This window comes from Miscanthus floridulus, unplaced genomic scaffold (assembly GCF_019320115.1).
Source record: "Miscanthus floridulus cultivar M001 unplaced genomic scaffold, ASM1932011v1 fs_238_5, whole genome shotgun sequence".
NCBI classification, from domain to species: Eukaryota; Viridiplantae; Streptophyta; class Magnoliopsida; order Poales; family Poaceae; genus Miscanthus; species Miscanthus floridulus.
In genome coordinates this window covers 16,957-38,336 of record NW_027096439.1, presented here as the reverse complement: position 1 = coordinate 38,336, position 21,380 = coordinate 16,957, and the positions used below count along the sequence as shown (strand labels likewise).

The following is a 21,380-nucleotide window of genomic DNA, read 5'->3' as shown; positions in this document are numbered from 1 at the left end:
GAACGGGATCTTCACCGACAGCTCCACGGGATTGCCGTCGACAGTTCCATGGGATTACCGCCGAACACGGCGTTGGCCGTGCCCAGGACGCAGTCGCCGTGCCCCACCAACCGAACACCGGCCGAGGACGTAGTCCGCCGGCGCACACTGGCCCGTCGGGGCACTGGACCAGGCAAGGGCGAGCAGCTGCTGCTGCATAAGGCGCGCACCGCCGCCGCTGCTGCCGCATAGGACGCGCGCCGCCGCCGCACACAGACGGGCGAGCAGCACCGCAACTGCACGGGGCGAGCAGCAACACGCCGACAAGCTGACCACGACGAGAGACGAGAGATAGAGCTGACACGTGGGTTCAGATCCGTTTCGATAAGATGTAAACATAGTTTATAGACCGTAACGACACACTTTTAAGTTTGGAGATCGGGACGGCACACCTCTATACAAATTTGAGGACCGGCCATGTACTTTACTGTTCATCAAATTTTCAACAGTTCTACAGTAGTGGTATGTATCTATGTAAATGTTTAATGGGCATGAGTAAATAGGAACTGTCATTGTACTACTCTATCTACTGGTCGTGATGCCTTTTTATTATTTTGTTCACTGTTGTTTCTCGATGCAATAGGTGATCACATTTTTCACAGATATGAGATATGTCATCACTTACACATAGATCTGCATGTGTATTATATTTGCGATTTGCTGACGCTTAGTTAATCCAAGCAGCAACTGTGTTGCTTTATTTGTTTATTTCATCTTTTGTATTTTTCTATGACAATGTGAATATTGTTATTATGCAGATAGGATGATACAATTTGAGAGGAGCACTCGGAGTCTTGGCAGGATCAATTTAAGCAATTATTCTGCAATCACATCCAACCTATGTTGATCTGTGCTGAGATTCATATTTTTAATTGCTTTGTTCTACATTGTAGTTGAGAACTTTGCAGTTTCAAGATTTCAATCAAAATTTTGTTGTATTTAGCACTTCTATTTTTTGATAAAGGAAATATTCTGGCCTCTACGAATGCACACATCCTTTCTTACAAAGTTTCCAGCTTATCTGCTGATTACAAACGAACGAATAAGAGAACACCAAAATGTAGGCAAAATCAAGAACAAATTCTATTTTTGTTTGTCCATCCATTCTTGGTGAAAATATCCAAAGCTTTACTCACCGATCGGATGGTCTCCCTTGTATCCTCACGCAGCAGCAATGCCCAAAAACACAAACAATATGTTCCCCTGAAGATAGCCTGCATAAAGAAGTGACACGTTTTGTTGACACGTAAAAATATGTGTCAACATGGAATACGGGATAGACCATCAAGTTTCTGACATTGAGGATGTGCTGGAAAATATTTAGAACGACATAATTCAAAGCACTTAGCAAAAAGGAACGAAAAGGAAACACTACGGGAAACAATAGATTTGCCGAGTGTCAAGGCCTAAAAACACTCGGCAAACGGTTTGGTTACACTCGGCAAACGGTTTGCCGAGTGTTACACTTGGTATATAGCACATGGCATTGATTTGTCGGTAAACAATAGTTTGTCGAGTGTCAATAAAAACTCGGCAAAAAAAACTCTCGGCAAAAAAAATTTGACGGGATGGAACGGTGACGTCGATTTTGCCGAGTGTACCACGGAAAAACACTCGGCAAAGTTTCTCAAGTTTGCCGAGTGTCAGGAACAAAACACTCGGCAAAATTTCTCAACTTTGCCGAGTGTCAACATGAAAACACTTGGCAAAGTTCCTCAAGTTTACCGAGTGTCCGCACCAAAACACTCAGCAAAGTTTGTAAACTTTGCCGAGTGCCACGTCCATAACACTCGGCAAAGTTTAGACACTTTGCCGAGTGCCATGTCTAAAACACTCGGCAAATAAGCGAGCTACGGTTAGATTTTATGGTCACTTTGCCGAGAGTCCATTGGAATACACTCATCAAAGCCAAAACACTCGACAAAGAAGGTTCCCAGAATGATAGAAAATTGTCTATTCGCCGAGTGTTTTACCTTGACACTCGGCAACTCCTCTGTTTGCCGAGTGTTATACTCAGCGAAGCGACCAAGACCCCTCTTTTTTTACTAATCTATCACATATAACGGACCCCTCTCAATTCACAAAAAACCATGACAATTCACAATAAAACATCAACATAGACATAATTATCACAGTAAACCATCATCACAAGTCACAATAAACCATCATAATTCATAACCATCATCACAAGTCATAATAAACCATCATCACAATTTACAATAAACCATCATCACAAGTCATAATTAAGTCACAATAAGCCACAATGCAAATGCAATCACTGCGTAGGCCCTTGGAACCTCTGCGACAAATCCGGGTCTTGAGACTGATTATTTGATGCCGCCGATTGATTCTGCACAAAAGAGAAGTATTCAAAACAGTGTTAGCTTCCTTTTTAACAGTGTTAGACTTCATATTGCAAAGTGAATTTCAGTATCGAAAGGTGTGCATCTACAGCATACTGTAATTGTAATCACAACATTCAACACTAATGCAACACTTAAATTCGTGCTATGCACACATTTTGATCTGCATGGCCATTGTTCAGATAAAGTTATGGAGTACGGCTTTACTTTTTTTTCAGGAGTGAAGGATGTGAAGAACCACCAGACAGGAACTGCTGCTACATGAAATCGAAAGCAAGGAATAGATCCTGAGATTGCAATCCCTTTCCGAAAGGAAAAAAAGTCATCCTAAGTTGCAGATCAACACTACACTTGAGGATCAGAGTCGTCCCTCCCATTTGCTTTCTGAAGCTGAACTAGATGTCTAGATTTATTATTATGCATTAGTTACCCAGAAGAGCAGTGTTAGTGTTACCTGCATGCGCTGCTACTTATGAGTACATTCAGATGTAATCTTTATTCCGCCCAAAAGAAATTTTCATCAGAGACAAAATAGTACGATTATACCAAAACTAAGACACGATCCAGTTGTAATCATCAGGAAAGTGCGTGGTGTCAAAAAAATAAGCTCGACAGCAAAAGGCAGTAATGATATCATGATGGGAGCCACTACACTTTCAATGATCATGTTGTCAGAATCAAAACTTTATTAGTTGCTCCAAGCAAGAGCAACCTAGCTTCAGATGAGCAAAAGGCAGTAAAGATCACCACTGCTACGGCCTACGGCTAGCTAGTTAGCTCCAGGGCGCCGCAATGCTTTTTATTTGCATCTTTCCCAAATCCCCAGGCCAAATAAACCACCTTTAACTAATGATGACTATAGTTGGAGGATCAGATCAGTAGTTCAGTAGCAGCAAAGCTTGCAGATGCATATACAGCAGCACCGAGGCATATATATGATGAGATTACTGACTCTCGATCTCCAGCATATCCACACTAACCACACACACACACACCACTTCAAAGAGTGAAGGATGTGAAGAACCACCAGACAGGAACTACTGCTACATGAACTAGATATCTTAGCTATTGAACTAGCTATTGATTGCTCAGGTAAGAAATAAAAGGAGCTGGAGAATATAGATAAGTGTGTTATGTGTAAATAGCTATAGGTTGAGAGCAAATCATCAGCTATATGCTGTAGAAACCAGGGAACCCTATCTGCTCATAGGTAGTGTGTGCTGTGAAGTTATGGTCCCCTATGAATGAATACTTGTACAGTAAAGAGTGATGTAAAACTCTTGTACCAGTTTGCTAATTATAAAGTTGTGCTTGGTTAAAACTTGAAAGTAATCATGCTCCTCTTGTGAGGCATAAGATGCCAACATTTTGCAATTTAAATGCATTCATTCTTCCTTCCTGCAGAAAATGCGTGCAACACAGGTGTCTAACTCAAGCAGGTCAGTGGTAGCTAGCGATAAATCCCAATTCTCAACCTCCCAGGTCACAGTCAAGAAGTTAAGAAGGGAAAAAAAAAATCCAAAGGCCGGGCACAGGTCACGGTCAGACTCGCAGAAAAAGCTCCCCAGCAATTCCTATGTTCATTGGTCCATGTGAAAATAAACAATTTGGCACAGCAGAACATAATCCAATGGAGAATAATTATCATCCAAATTTGATCCATGCGAGAACAGATAGTCCAGATACACAGCAGATAGTACAGAACTAAGTTGCATTGTATTTTTCAAGTGAAAGAAAAATCTGTAATGTTAATTAGTGAGTTTTTATGTAGTGCAAAAGCAAGGTAACCATCCATCTAATATCTTGACATAAAAAATAATAATAAATAGATCTAACATAAGGTGTAAAATGACTCACATGAGTAGTTGTGGGTGACTGAGGTAGAGGGAATAGCACCGGTGGCAATGGCAAAGCTTGACCCATACTCGATGCAAAATTCTGCATGTATTGGAACATTTGGTCCATCCTCAACCTGATTTTCTTCCTCCATCCTCTGCATCGTCTGCCGCTCGGCCGTCATCTTCGCCTCCATCTCCGCCATCCTCGCCTCCATCTCCTCCCGTTGCTTCATTTCTGCTTCCACCCGGGCCTATAACATTTCATCCCAATGTTACAATACAAAGCTGAAGTACATAACAATCAACGAACGATGAATAAATAAGAAATAACCTGGAGAGTCTCCATCTGAAACTACGTAGTGGTTGGCCGTGGGCGTATCGCCGGGCTCGAGCTCGTGCTCCTTGCTCGGATCTGGGAGAGAGTGGGAGTAGAGGCCGTGTCGAGTGTACTGTCGCCAATCCAGTACCGGTCATGCTTCTTGCCTCCTCCCACCCTCATCATGATTTCTCCATCAAGATCCTCGGTGCTCAGATCGAACTGTGGCCCATGAACCAGCCTTACCATCACCAGTGTACTCACTGACACGGCTGTGGATGCTGGGATCGCTGTACGCCTCAGGCGGGTCCTCCGGGTTGAAGTCGATGTTTGCTGCCGCCTTGCCCTTTTTGGACAGAACCCATGCCTTGAACTGGGAGCAAGGCTGGCCCTCATGTGACGACGACTGTGGCAAAAATGCAAAATGATTAGAAATTATGCAGAATTGAGCGTTAGAATAAAGAAATGAATTCGCGTACCCATTTTTCCCTGTATTCGTCGAGGCTCAGGCTGCCTTGATGGTGTGATGCACGTGGCATCAGCAAACGCCGGTCCCGACAAGCGTTGTGCGTCTCCACCCATCCAGGCTCCACCCACTTGTCCACCATGTATTCCCAGCACTAGGCATGCTGGGCGCACCAGTACAGGAGGCACCTATGCTGATCAAGTGTATGACATATGAAAAAATGAAATTAAGCATAATTAATCTCATAAAAAGTAAGTATTAATGTTCTATATGTACCTGCAAGAATTGTTCCTTAGTCAGGTTCATTGTTCTTGCCTCTTCTTTTTTAACCTTCATCCGTCTGTGTTGAGCATAGGAGTCGATGATGGCCTGGACGCGCGCCTCGTAGTGCATGTCCTTCACGAGCTTCTTGGCGGCTTCTTCACAGATGGAGGCCGCCTTGGCCTCGTACCCCTCCTAGAATCTGTAGAAGTCCTGCATATAGACGCGATGTATACAGTCATTACTTTAAGAATGTCCAGTGAATGTGATGTATTGAGCAATGTAGTGCGAGGAATACTTCCCACAGCTCGCTCTTCACCCGCTCCGCCTTGTTGGGGAATACCCTGCCGTCACGATCAGCGGCGTCGAGGGCGGCGACGTAGTGGTCCCACATGTAGGCCGGCTGCAGCTCTTTGTGGAACTGCACTAAGCTAGGGAAGTTTTGCCTGCACAAAAGGCCAAGGATACCGTTGACCTTGCGGTTGTGATCACCCCCACTGACCTTAATCCAACCCCTGCCCAATTGATTAAGATAAATTATTAGTTTCCATTGTAATTTTCAACATATGAAACGAAAAATTATTGAGAACATCTAAAGTTACTTACTTTTTCCTAGAGGGTCGAACCATTGGGCGTCTCTCAAGAGGTATCGGTTGCCTCAGGAGGCTCGAGGGACCTCGCAACCAGACCTCGGGACCCAGTGCCTCCTCCTCCACCTGCTCCTGCTCCTCCTGTACCTCCTCCTCATCAGCAGAGGCGTGCGCGGAAGGTAGCTCCTCCTCGTCAGCAGAGGCGTGCGCGGAAGGTAGCTCCTCAGACTGACGACGAGGGAGCTACAAGCGACGGGGGCTTCGCCCCCTTACCCTTCCCTCCACCCTTGCCTCGACCACTCCCTAAAGCTAACCCTGAAGCTCCGCTCTTTCCATAAAGCACCGCGATCTTCCTTGTACCGCCCACCATTGTTCAATCACCTGCAATTAAAAAGAGTAAACCAATCAGCACAGATAAACAAAAACATACTTAGAAAGTTATGACAAATAATAAATAAATTAGTACGGCTCATACATGTATTAGAAATAATCATCATAATCAGGATTAGCTGGATCATAAGTCTCATCATCACTATCACGCAGTGTTGATATAATCATCATGATCAGGAATGTCGTCATCACTGTCATTGCCTAAATGTAATCGCTGAAGTAATTCTAAGTCCTTCACATTCTGAAACTCAGTCTCTAGCATCCTCGTCAGCAACCCTTTCATTGTCTACTTTCATTCCGATCGCTTCGGTTAAGTCTATCTCAAAACTCCCTTCGAGCCCATCTTCTTGGAAGAACTCTCCGTCATATGTGTTGGGGTCTATGTTGTAATCCTCATTGTTTGGTACAGGTAGTTTACCATGTGGCGATACCTTGTACACAACATCCCAACCCTTAAGACGGTCGTCGATTTGGCATGGGTATGAGAGATAATAAACTTGCGTGGCCTGTTGAGCCACAATATAGACATCATCTCCTGGTAAGATAGATGATTGTCGAATTTCGACTAGCCCAAGATTTGGGGTTCGTCTCACTACTGATGGATCAAACCAATGGCATTTGAATATGACTGGATTAAGAGGTTTGCAACCATGAAACATGAGTTTGTATATTTCTTCAAGTCTTCCGTAGTACTCGACCCCATCAATGCCTAGCGTAAAAACTCCAGGTATTTGTGGTTCTTCGATTGGGCCGACTCTGCTCGTGGCTTGTTGTGTGAAAGCGATAGCCATTCACGTCATAACCGGTAAACGACTTGACCCTATAGGCACAGCCATCGGCAACCTGTCTCAACTCGGCACTCAGACACATCAGTTTGGCTCTACAAGTTCAAGCAGGGTGGTTCATTATATTATTCGCATGTACGAGCATCTTGTAATGTCAAACTAAGTACGAGCTAAATTGGACTATACCTTCTGTTTGAACCAAGAAATGAATTTGGGCATTCCATTTCCCGCACCCTCTCTGAGAAGGGTGTCAGCTTCCTGCGGGGTAGGTTCCCTTGATTCACGCCAGAATTGACGATGAAATTCCCTATACCAACGAGAAATATGGGAGTTAGGACACAGAATAGTGACTACTTGAGAACAAGTTTGCTGAGAACTTACAGGATGTACGGCTCCACTTTGGATAGGTTGATCAACACATACAGCATGATAGCGCACCACTCTTCATGTTTCAAGATCTTGGTGGTCGAACCACTTGCACTTCCGAGTTGCCCTCGGAAAATGCTAAGGCTCGATTCATCTTCGCCGGCATTGAAATGAGGGGGTGGATTATGCATGCTAGGAAGGTTGTCAGCATAGTATTTTGTTGTAAAGTTTGAAACCTCCTCTAAAATGTATGCATCTGCAATGGATGCTTCAATTTTGCATTTGTTTTTACATTTAGTTCGAAGAACCTTTTGACATCTCTCAATTGAATAGCACCACGGCCCTGCACAGGCCCCCCATTCGTGCTTCATACGGGAGGTGCAAAATCATATGCTGCATCAGATTGAAGAAGCCGGGTGGAAAAATCTTCTCCAACTTACAGAGCAACACATGCGCCATTTTTTCCATTTCTACAACCACGGTACGTGATAACTCCTTGGCACATAGCTGGCGGAAGAAATTGCTCAACTCCGCTAGCACCTGCCAGACATGCTTAGGGACATAGCCTCGAACCATCACTGGAAGTAGGCGCTCAAGCCATATGTGGTAATCATGACTCTTGAGCCCGTTGACTCGCATAGTAGCTAAGTTCACTCCCCTCTTTAGATTCGCTGCATACCCATCAGGGAACATTAACGTTTGGAACCATTCTAGTACCTCCCTGCTTTAGGCCCTCGTCAGGACAAAATTGGCCTTAGGCTTTCTCCACGACTTGCAGGCTCTAGGAGGCGCCATGTCCAGCTTTGGTCTGTCGCATAATCTTGCTTGATCCACTCTAGCCTTAATGTTATCCTTTGTCTTATCAGGAATGTCCATGATTTTACCAAAAATTGCCTCAGCGATATTCTTTTCAGTGTGCATTACATCAATGTTATGTGGAAGAAGAAGATCATCAAAATAGGGGAGGTTCCACAAGCACGACTTTTGAGTTCAGGCATGTTGCTTGCCATATCCCACAAAACCACCTTCTTGTTTATTGACCTTGAGAGCGTCTAACTGAGCACGAATCGCAGCTCCTGTCATCATCTGCGGTTCAGGGTCTTTAACTACGGCACCTTTCATAAAGTTCTTGATGTCTAGTCTGAATGGATGGTCAGGAGGGAGGGATTGTCGATGTTTGTCGAACGAAGAATACTTGCTACCCTTCGTCAACCAAATGAACATCAGAGATGCCTTGCATACCGGGCATGGGAACCTCCCGTGAACACACCAGCAGTAGAAAATCCCATATGCCGACAAGTCATGCAGGGAGTACTGGTACCAAACATGCATCTTGAAGTTTGTCTTTGTAGCTCAGTCATATGTCCATACCCCTTCCTCCCAAGCACAGAGCAAATCATCAATCAGAGGCTCCATGTACACACTCATATTATTCCCCGGGTGTTCTGGAATTATCAACGACAAGAATATGTTCTATCGTTGAAAGAGGACGCCAGGGGGAGATTGAGGGGGATAACGAAATGGGCCAATAGGTATACAGGGGCAGCCACCATTCCATAATGATTGAACTCATCTGTTGCCAGCGCAACACATACATTACGAGCCTCTAGAGCTTTCTCACGATGAATCTCATCAAACCTTGTCCAGGATTCACCATCGGATGGGTGTACCATCTTCTCAGGATTGTATCGACGTCCGTTTTTATGCCATGTCATTTGTTTCATGGATTCCTCAGTCATGTAAAGCCATTGGATCCTCGGTATGAAAGGAAGGTACCGTAGGATCTTCACGGGGATTGTGAGCTGCCTCTTCTGACCATCACTAGAGTCTACCTCCAGGAACCTAGATGATTCGCACTTCACATAGTACTTTTCTTCCGCATATTCTTTCCTAAATAAGATGCACCCCTTTCGGACAAGCATGTATCTGCTCGTATGCCATCTTAAGTGCACGAAGGAGTTTTTGTGCCTCATACATGCTCTTTGACAAGATGTGACCATCCGGGAGCAGGCTACCGACAACTGTGAGCATAACATCGAAGGTGTCTCGACTCAAGCTAAACTGGGACTTCACGGCCATTAGGCAGTGCAATGGCATCCAGTTGAGAAACCTTGGAATACCCGTGAAGGGGTTGCTATGCCGTAGACAACATGTTGTAATACGCCTTTGTGGTAGCCTTTGGCTCCTCCTCCCTATGTCCTTCATCAAAGTGTGCTTCATGATAGTCATTTAACATGTCTCCTACCCCGGCATCCCCATCATATTCCTCGATGCTTTGTCTCACGACCTCGTCTCTCCCACGATCGGCTTCACCATGGTAGATCCACCTGTTATAGTCTACCGTAAATCCATTCTTGCAAAGATGTTTACCCATGACCAGCTTGGTTTGTCGACGCGTGTTTGCACATTTGCTGTAGGGACACAAGTGACACTAGCTCCTTTAACCCTTGCAAATGCCCGTTCCAAGAAAGCATTGGTCTTGTCAATCCATTCTTCAGTCCACGAACTCTGATTAGAGCGGCCCGTGTACATCCACTCACGGTCATCCATCCTCTAGCATATTAGCGAGTAATATAAAAAATCACGTTGCATCTACACGTTCATATACTATCTAATAGGTGAAGATATGTCCTAATCCCACCCGAGGATGTACAGATGGGGTTAGTTTCCATGCTCTACTCCTATCCGAGACAGAATTTCGGTAGCACCTCCCCGCTGTTCTCCAAATACACATCCTGAAAGGGAGATTGTGTATCCGGAGAACAACAGGGAGATGCTGCCGAAACTCTATCACGGATCGGAGTAGAGCATGGAAACTAACAACATCTACACATCCTCGGGTTGTCCAAAAAACGTAGACAATTCGAAATAAATACGGTTATAGATATGAAAAGATCTGCATATTTCCAACCGTATCTCTTTCAAATGGGAGACGCCTAGCTAGGTTACGTGATATACGAACATGATATGGAAAGAATGGTCTTTTATGCCTCACCTTGCTGTCCTGCAAAGTGACGAGTCGAGGATGACAAGTCGTGGGGCGGCGGGAGGGCAAGGCGGAACCAGGCGGGGCAGGGAGCGGCGGCAAAAACTTGCAAGTTGATATGTGGTTGTAAGATTCAAGCAAGAAGTGTTTAGAAAAACTCTAGAGGTTTATTATCAACTTTGTGTGGGACTCATATGATAAGGAGTGTAATCAAATTGAGCATCAACATAAGAAGCCAAGCATGGATAACCAATAATGTCCATTTCCCAGATGCCATTATACAAAGTCATATGTTTTATTAGTTGATATAACAATAATGTCCATTTCCTTCAATATTTCAGGTGTAAGATAAAGGGGGAACTCCATTGCATGAAACTGTCTAGCACATTGACAAGCACACAGTTCCTAGATGCCAGATGAAAAAGGTAAGAAATTGAGCTGAGCAGCAGCCAGCAAAACATTTTAGGAAACATTCGTACGTGCAACACAACAGGGCATTAGAGCACAACAGATTCCCTTCTATGAGGTGCAACCAGGCAGCAAAATTAGTAAGTTGAGAACACTGCGACAGGTAGTCTATAAAAGTAAGTATTAGGAACCCCCTGAAGCTTACATGCCTGCAATATGTAATAGCCTAGGTTTATGTCAAATGATCATTTTTTCTGCTCCAGTGATGAGTGATTGTCTTGAATAGCTGTTTTCAGTAAACTTATTGTAAGAGTAGCTGCATAAATGTTCTGACAATGTTTTCAGTAAACTTGTTGTAAGAGTAGCTGCAGAAATAAACTTACATCTAATTTATTTATTTTTTGTGGTTTGCACATTCAGTTTTCTCATGTTTTACACATTCAGTACCTAGCAAAAGTGTGACTGGCTTTGTGTATATACCAAGTTGCATTATTCAAGTATTTTACTGATGAACTGGATATGGCTTTGTGCTGCAGCAAAGAAAATAAAACAAAATGTGTATATACCCCGTTGCATTATTCAAGTACTTTACTGGAGTAATAAACTGGATACTGCTTTGTGCTGCTGCAAAGAAAATAAAAGAAATGACCTTTTCTTATTGCTGTATCATGTCCTATAATTAATACACTGTTAAGAGTGGACAATAAAAATAGAAAAGTATACCTGGTTATTTTCTCCATATCTCTATAAAAAAACTTTCGAGGACAACGATGAATCTTCTTCTACTAGTGCAGGTCCTTAAGAGTTAAGAGTGGACATTTACTACTTTGTCTAAAGGTATGCTTCCTGGAAATATGTATGATATTGCATAAATTCTGTGTTATCCTCCCTCCTTTAATTATGCCATGGTGACTGATAGTGATATAGCTTTTGATGCTGTTTTTGGGGTCGCGTAGGTTCTGAAACTTAAGGCCGTGTCTGGTATGAACTTTGCTGGACCACACCACAGAAGAGGTCCACGGACGGGACTGAACAGGAGCTAGCTATTTCAGGACGCAGACAGGCATCACAGTGATTCGGTGAGTCATTCAGAAACAGCTTTTCACCAGCTGGCCGGTTCCTAGTCCGTTCACTCATTGTCTGTTTCTCAATTCATCAGTGATATTGCAGAAAATCCAAAAAACTTCATTACGAACAGCTGGATGTGCAGGTTCGTGTGCTAAAAAAGATGGAAGATTGCTACAGTTGTTTCAATATAGGAAGAGCTGTTAATAGAATATGTCATCTATTTACATTACTCGGGATATGGACAATGATGTATTTGAACCATTTGATTTAACATTTGTTTGAACCATCTCTTGTATGGGTTTTGTATATTTTATAAAATGCAAATTATCTGGCGTGTTTAATATTTATATGCTAGGTTGTCAAAATGTTACTGTATGTGGCCTATTGAAATGAAATGGGCTTTCTTCCAATTCAGTATGCTAGTTACAATTGAAGAGATTTATTTACAGCAAAAGGTAGATCTTCAAATGAGCTTCTCACTCAACAAAGTAAGCTATTTCCCAATCATTATCCCCCAGTCAAGCCAGCGAGGTAAATCAATACACTTGCCCCCTTGTGGCCTTGGTTAAGGTTTGAACACAAACACAGCAGGCGCGGCCAGTAAAGGACATGGGTGTATACATACACTACACCAGATAATTTTTTGAAACATAATCGAATTAGTAGGCATAACACACACTAGTAGAGAACAGACCTTTGATCCTCGGCCAAAATGGGCTCTAGTCCCGGGATTTTTTGCGCCCGGGACTAGAGATACCTTTAGTCCCGGTTGGTGGATCCAACCGGGACTAAAGGTCCCTGCCCAACGGCTACTGCGCCAGACAGAGGTGGCAGGGACCTTTAGTCCCGGTTGGAGCCACCAACCGGGACTAAAGGTATACTTTTACTCCCGGTTGGTGGCTCCAACCGGGAGTAAAGGTCTACTCCCGGGCCGTGGCTGCGCCCGGGGTTGGAAAGTTACCTTTAGTCCCGGTTGGATCCATCAACCGGGACTAAATGTTCTCCCTTTATAAATCGGCCGTCTCCTCCTTCCTCCCCGAGCCCGAGCTCAGCACATTTTGAAGCTCACTGCAGTAGTGTTCTTGCTTCCTCCCTCCCTCCATTGTTCCTCCATCCATTCTTCGATTCCTCCGTCGATTTCTTCGATTCCTCCGTCGATTCTTCAGTTGTAAAGGTTACCAATCTCATACTCTCATTTTTTACCATTTTCTTATGCCATTTTGTTCACTATATATATTTATGGTTCTTTATTGTGGTTTTTTTCATTTGTAAGCAATTTGAGCTCAAAATCACTTCAAGCTTGCATATTTACATGAAAGAAGGTTAAAGTATATATAAATATAAAGTTAGAAAATAGTTAGAAAATTATAGCAAATCCTTACTAGTTGAACTTGCGGACCGTGTTCAGGTCGGCGAGGATGTTCTCTGCCGAGCGGTAACGGACGTCAAGGAGGAGCTTTGATTCTACGAGGGAGAGCGACAACGGTCGTGGAAGACCGTGTTCCCTTCCTCGTAGAATCGGAGCTCTTCCTTGACCAAGTACGGTGCCGTCCGGTGGAGAAATGCTCGCCGAGCTGATCACGTAAGCAAGGTCAACTAGTACGGATGGTTATTTATTCACATGTCCCGATATCGTCGCAGTAGTCTATCAATCACCGTACCTAAACGTAGTATATATAAATAAAAACTTAGAAAATAGTTAGAAAATTATAGAAAATCCGTACTAGTTGAACTTGCGGACCGTGTTCAGCTCGGCAAGCATGTTCTCTGTCGAGCGGTAACGGACATCAAGGAGGAGCTTTGATTCTACGAGGGAGAGCGACAACGGTCGTGGGAGACCGTGTTCCCTTCCTCGTAGAATCGGAGCTCTTCCTTGACCAAGTACGGTGCCGTCCGGTGGAGAAATGCTCGCCGAGATGATCACGTAAGCAAGTTCAACTAGTACGGATGGTTATTTATTCACATGTCCCGATATCGTCGCAGTAGTCTGTCAATCACCGTACTTTTTATTTTAACTTTTTATGAAATGAAAAACTTAGAAAATAGTTAGAAAATTATAGAAAATCCGTACTAGTTGAACTAGCGGACCGTGTTCATTTCGGCGAGCATGTTCTCTGCCGAGCGGTAACGGACGTCAAGGAGGAGCTTTGATTCTACGAGGGAGAGCGGCAACGGTCGTGGAAGACCGTGTTCCCTTCCTCGTAGAATTGGAGCTCTTCCGTGGCCAAGTACGGTGCCGTCCGGTGGAGAAATGCTCGCCGAGATGATCACGTAAGCAAGGTCAACTAGTACGGATGGTTATTTATTCACACGTCCCGATATCGTCGTAGTAGTCTGTTATGTGTGTACATTCCCATTCTTCTGTTAATTTGCGGAAATATCATATGAATTACTTACCTGCCGCAGTAAAAGACGAGAACACAATGACCATTAAAAATATCATTGTTTAGAGATCTAGATAATTTTATAGTTTGTTAATTTTATTTGTTTATAAAAGGAGAAATTTATAGTGTATTAAAAAATGAGTATAGAGAGTAGATGGCAACTGCTTCCGGGTCCTCGGCCTCTCATGGGTTTCCAAAGCGACTTAGGCCGGGCCTTCCTCTCATTCCATGCGGCAAGTGTCGTGATGAGACGAAGATTGTGATGGAGTACCGAGTGAAGAAGGAGGGTCCCAACAAGGATCGTATCTTCTACAAGTGTCCGGATCGCAATGTGAGTTATTTTATCGTATTTAATGATTATGGTTAGTTTATACCTATTTTCATGATGGTTGTGATTAAAGTTCTAATTTTTTGTTTTAATTTCAGTGGGATGGCAGTGGACGATGTTCAGGCTTCTACTGGGAGGAAGAGTATGTTGAACTCGTGCAAAAATATCTTGCACAACAGGCAGATACGGCGGCTAATGAGGCAGTGATCCAGCCGAAGAAGCCCAAAGATGTTGCACAATCGGGGGATCTGTCTGTTTTAGTTGAGATTGGTCGCGAAATCCTTGTGCTCCTGAAATGTATTTTAGCTTTAGTTCTTTTAGTGGTAGTTGGGATTGTCTACATTGTAGCGATGCTTTCATAAATTTGTATCTTTTGTGGTGGCACGCATGTTGTATAAATAATTAATTATGATCTAGGTTTTAATATGATATTTATGTCATGTAATGCAGATGAGCCGTCATTGGATGTATAATGCTGATCGCCGCTCCCAAGAGTTCATTGACGGCGTGCATTCTTTGTTACGTGCGGCCGAGGCAAACAAACGCGACGGTTTCATGTGCTGCCCATGTGCCATATGTAAGAATACGGTGGAATATCCTTGCTCAAGGACTCTTCATTCACACTTGTTCAAGTCGGGTTTCATGCCAAACTATATTTGTTGGACAAAGCACGGAGAAACCGGTGTTGTAATGGAAGAAGGTGAAGAAGAACAATGGGACGACAATGATATTATTCCTGATGGTGCGTGCTTCAATGATACTGCAATGGGAGAAGCTGAAGAAGAGGTAGCCGCAGAAGATGAGCCGGCTGATGATCTTTGTCAGGTCATTCGTGATGCACAAAGAGAATGTGAAAGTGAAAAGGAGAAGATCAAGTTCGAGCGGATGCTAGAAGATCACAAGAAATTGTTGTACCCAACTTGTGATGCAGGGCAGAAAAAGTTGGGAACCACACTAGAATTGCTGCAATGGAAGGCAAAGAATGGTGTATCTGACAAGGGATTTGGAGAGTTACTAAAAATCCAAAAGAAGATGCTTCCGAAGTACAATGAATTGCCCGCCACTACCTACGAAGCAAAACAAGTTGTCTGTCCTATGGGGCTAGAAATAGAGAAGATACATGCATGTCCTAATGACTGCATCCTATACCGTGGCAAAGAGTACGAGAAATTGGATGCATGCCCGGTATGCCATGCAGTCGCGGTATAAGATCAGGCGAGATGACCCTGGTGATGTTGAGGGCGAACGTCCGCGTAAGAAAATCCCTGCCAAGGTTATGTGGTATGCTCCTATAATACCACGCTTGAAACGTCTGTTCAGAAACAAAGAACATGCAAAATTGTTACGATGGCACAAAGAAGACCGTAAGGTAGACAATATGTTGAGACACCCTGCTGATGGGTCCCAGTGGAGAGCAATCGACAGAGAATTCCCGAAGTTTGCAAATGACGCAAGAAACTTAAGGTTTGCTTTAAGTACAGATGGTATCAATCCTTTTGGAGAGCAGAACAGTAGTCATAGCACTTGGCCTGTTACTCTAAGTATCTACAACATTCCTCCTTGGTTATGCATGAAGCGGAAGTTCATTATGATGCCTGTGCTCATCCAAGGCCCGAAGCAACCTGGCAATGACATCGATGTGTACCTGAGACCACTTATTGACGAACTTCTCATTTTGTGGAATAAAGAAGGTGTACGTGTGTGGGATGAGTACAAACAGGAACACTTTGATCTGCGAGCATTGTTGTTCGTAACAATCAATGATTGGCCTGCTCTAAGTAATCTTTCAGGACAGTCAAACAAGGGATATAATGCATGCACACACTGCTTCGGTGATATTAGAGGTGTATTCTTGAAAAAATGTCGAAAGGTCGTGTACCTTGGCCATCGTCGATTTCTTCCTGCAAATCACCCCGTAAGAAAGAAAGGCAAGCATTTTAAAGGGAAGGCAGACCACCTGACCAAGCCTCGCAACCGAACCGGTGAGGATGTACTCGATATGGTCAATGATGTGAAAGTCGTCTTTGGAAAAGGACATGGAAGCCAACCTATTCCGAAAGACGCTAACGGTCACGCACCCATGTGGAAGAAAAAGTCCATATTTTGGGACCTACCCTATTGGCAAGTCCTGGAGGTCCGTAGCTCGATCGACGTGATGCACCTGACGAAGAATCTTTGTGTGAACCTGCTAGGCTTTATGGGTGTGTATGGAAAGCCTAAGGACACATTTGAAGCACGACAGGACCTGCGTTGTTTGAGAGAAAGAGACAACCTGCATCCAGAGAAGACAGATGATGGACGCCATTACTTACGTCCTGCTAGCTACACTCTAAGCAAAGAGGAGAAGGAAATCATGTTTGAATGCTTAAACAACATCAAGGTACCATCTGGATTCTCCTCGAATATAAAGGGTATTATAAATGTGCCAGAGAAGAAATTCTGTAACTTAAAGTCCCATGACTGTCACGTTCTCATGACGCAATTACTTCCAGTTGCATTAAGAGGAATTCTACCTCCAAATGTACGTCTAGCCACCGTGAAGCTATGTGCATTCCTCAATGCAATTTCTCAGAAGGCAATTGATCCAACTGATCTAGCTAAACTACAGAATGATGTGGTTCAATGTCTCGTCAGCTTTGAGTTAGTGTTCCCTCCTTCCTTCTTTGATATTATGACACACCTCCTAGTTCACCTAGTCAAGGAGATTTTCACTCTCGGTCCTGTGTTCCTACACAACATGTTCCCCTTAGAGAGATTCATGGGAGTCCTGAAGAAATATGTTCACAACCGTGCTCGCCCAGAAGGAAGCATCGCCAAGGGCTATGGAACAGAAGAGGTCATTGAGTTCTGTGTTGACTTTATTCCCGACCTTGACTCGATTGGTGTTCCTGAATCGAGACATGAGGGGAGACTAAGCGGAAAGGGGACACTAGGGAGGAAAACATATATTGGTACGGATGATGATTATTTCAATAAAGCGCACTACACAGTTCTACAGAACTCCTCTTTGGTAGATCCGTATATTGAGACACACAAGGATCTCTTACGATCCGAGTTTCCAGGGAAGACTGAAGCTTGGATTACGCATAAGCACATGGAAACTTTCGGCGGTTGGTTGCGAAAAAAATGTCAAGGTGATGAGAGCATCCATGAGCAACTGTATTTATTGGCTATGCAACCATCATGGCATATCGTCACATACAAAGGGTACGAGATAAATGGGAACATATTCTACACAGTAGCCCAAGATAAAAGGAGTACCAACCAAAACAGTGGTGTCCGCATAGATGCCACAGACCCGAATGGGAATAAGCAGACATATTATGGACGCATAGATGAAATATGGGAACTAGAATATGCACCTACTTTGAAGATCCCATTGTTCAAGTGCCAATGGGTCAAGGTGACCGGAGGCGGGGTAACAGTAGACAACGAGTATGGAATGACAACAGTAGACCTTAGTAATATTGGGTACAAAGACGAACCATTCGTCCTTGCCAAGGATGTGAATCAGGTGTTCTATGTCAATGATATGTCTACCAAACCAAAAAGAGGGAAAAACGATAATGACTCAACCAAAGAGCCAAAGCGCCACATAGTTCTTTCAGGGAAAAGAGTCATCGTGGGAATTGAGGACAAGTCGGACATGTCAGAAGAATATGAAAAGGATGACCGAATTCCGCCCTTCAAAGTGAACAAAGACCCTAGCATCTTGGTAAATGATGAGGACACTCCATGGTTACGAAGCGATCATAACCAAGGGACATACGTAAAGAAGAAGTTCACTGCTGTGCCCACTTGATGATATAGTGATTTAATATAGTGTGTGTTTGAGATATTATGTAATAATTGTGAATTCAGATGTTTATTATGTCATGTTTCAAATTAAATCAATGTTTGATTTGGTGGGATTTCTCTCTCAAAAAGGTAAATTAGGATACTGAGTGATGAAAAATTAAAATATTAACGTTAAAATGATGTGAAAACAAATTTCCTGTCCAAAACCAATAGTTTTAATAATTTTAATTAAACACTACATTTTTGCATTAACGAAATAATAAATATTAGTTACATTATGTTTTATAATTCTAACAAAAAATAAAAAAAGTTAGGTTATAGATTTTTCCTATGTGCAATAAACAAAAAGAAAATTCATATTTTTAACAAAATAATTTTATGCCTTTTATTTAATTTACTATGTATTTAACAAAAACTATTGCATTTCTATTGTATTTAACAAGACTATTGCTTAAAACAGGCGGGAAACGAAACTGCAGGCCACCTTTACTCCCGGGTGGGAAGCCCACCCGGGAGTAAAGGTGGGCTGCAGTTTCGTGGCCCGCCAAAAAAACCCTTTACTCCCGGTGCGTGTTACCACCGGGAGTAAAGGTATACCTTTACTCCCGGTTGGTAACACGCACCGGGAGTAAAGGTACCTTTACTCCCGGTTGGTAATACGCACCGGGAGGTAAAGGGTTTTTACTCCCGGTTGTGGCTGGCACCTGGGAGTAATTCTCTCTGGTATATAACCTCCAGCGCCTGGCGCAGATCGATCCGCTCGTCTTCTTCCTCGTCGAACACCGCCGCCCTCTTCTTCCTCGCGCCGCGTCCGTTCGCCTTCCGTGACACCGGCGCCGCCCTCTTCTTCCTCGTGCGGCTCCACCGCACGCGCCCCAGTGCCCCTCCTCTACGCGCGCGCCTGTGGCCCCTCCACCGCGGCCCTCCTCCGCTGCCCGAGGCCCTCCACCAGCAGCGTGTGCCCCCACCGCGCCCGAGGCCCTCCACCTGGCCGAGCTCGATCGAGGTGATATATTCGTCGATCTCTTTGTACATTCGTCCGAGCCCTCCACTGCCGAGTTATAGATCACGTCGGAAAACTACAACTTTGGGTAAGCCATGTCAACGCCGAGGTCGATTGAAAATTCCAAATTTTTGAATCACAAAATCTAGGAACTAAAAATGGATATTTGGAACTCTAAATGATTTTAAATAAAAAACATATCTTATACAGCAAGTTTTGAATATTTGGATATGATATGGATAAATTAGCAAGTTTAATTAGAGTGTCAAAAACTGCATTTTATGGTACAAAAATACATTTTAAGATCACTGGGACCTGAACTCATGACAAGTTTAATTAAGGACCACCAATGAAATTACTTTAGAAATTAATTAGATCGATGTAAATCCATGGCTTGTATAATAAACACGCTATATATTATTTGTAATCCTGGTCAAATAGGAACTCAATTTTGATACCCAGTTTGTAAAACTAAGCGTTTTTTAGTTATCAAAAATATCACATGTGATGATGTTAGCAGTTTTGGGTTGGACTTGCATGCATGGCTACAGACAAATGAAGGAAAACTTCAACGTTTTCTTCATTTGTGAACTTTGAATATACAGATATAATATATTAATGTTGCTAAAGTAATATGAGCATTACATATTTTTTTGGGAAGACTATCTTCAAACTTCATATCATAGCATCAGAGATCGCCTGTAGAAGAAGAAAATAAATTCTTATCATTTGGAAATAGTAATGGTTATATGAGCAATAAGACACATATACTTACATTTCATAATGACTTATACTTACATTATTAACATAGAATTTTCTCATATGATGAATGACTACATGGTTCACATGGTACATAGGATCACAACATCACGCACCGACACCGCCCCGGCCCGCCTCACGTCATCGTCGTCAGCACACCGGCCACCGCGCCGACACGTATATATACGTCATTTGTATTCATATGCATTTCGTCCATGCGTTTCTATGTATACGGCGGAGCACCGCCGCCCTCGTTCACCCATGTGTACAGACATATATACGGCGGAGTGGAGCACCGCCACTCTTGTCACACCGCCCTTTCTCGAACCGTTGCCCTTGCTGTTGACTCTATGGATTTGTCTTGATGCTGTAGTGCTCATTCCACTCTTGCCTACTTGTTTTGCCCACTGCAGTCGCTGGAATGCTGTCGTCGACGAGGTCCTCCCCGCCGCTGATCCCGGTCACCGTCGAAACTCGTCACCTTGGCTTCTCCGGTCTCCTCGCTTGTTGCTGCAACACGATCGGGTGAGCCACTGATGCTTCCTGTACTCTCTGTTTCACCGTTATCACCGTTACTAGCCTTGTTTCGCCGGCGTAACACTGCCGTGCCACCACGTCCGCCATGGTCGGCGTTAGCTTTCTTCCATGTCGTAATTGACCTCCAAAGTGCCACTGATCGATGCGCCTAGCTCTTGTGAGCATGTTAGTGCTTTGGCCATCGCTGTTAGACTCATCGACGGCGAATTAGCGCCGGTCAGCGCCGTCGCAGCCACAGTCAATGCCCGAGGTTGGGGATGACAGGTGGGGGCCGGCTGTCAGTGAGAGCAAGGGAGAGAATAGTGACTTTTGTTATTTTCTGATTTTAAATAGTGCTGAATCTTTAGAAATTTGTAGGAAAATAATCATAGCTCCAAAAATTCTAAAATTTTGTATGTAGCCTCTGTACATGCTATAGTATGGTTTAAAAATTTGAAACTTGAAATTTGAATAAATTTTTAAATGTTCAAATATTCAGTCCATTAATTAATAAATGCAATTTCCATGATTTTTGTAGGCCACTGTATAACTCCAAAAATTATGAAATTTGTTTTGGTACACTAATTTGTCATGAGGAAGCTTACATAAAATTTTGAGGTCATTTGGAACAAGTTCATGTTTGGGCTTATTTCCAAATTAATTCAAAAATAAATAAAAGCAAACCCTAAGTGCTTGAATAGTGTTGGATCTTGTTT

At 43.4% G+C, this 21,380-nt stretch overlaps 1 long non-coding RNA gene across 1 annotated transcript; it reads left to right on the top strand.

The window, feature by feature from the left end:
• The first annotated feature begins 11,762 nt into the window (after positions 1 to 11,762).
• On the top strand, positions 11,763 to 12,223 carry LOC136530949 (uncharacterized). Its single transcript, XR_010777918.1, has 2 exons — positions 11,763 to 11,887; positions 11,968 to 12,223. It is a non-coding gene; the product is annotated as an uncharacterized lncRNA (long non-coding RNA).
• The last annotated feature ends 9,157 nt before the right edge of the window (positions 12,224 to 21,380 follow it).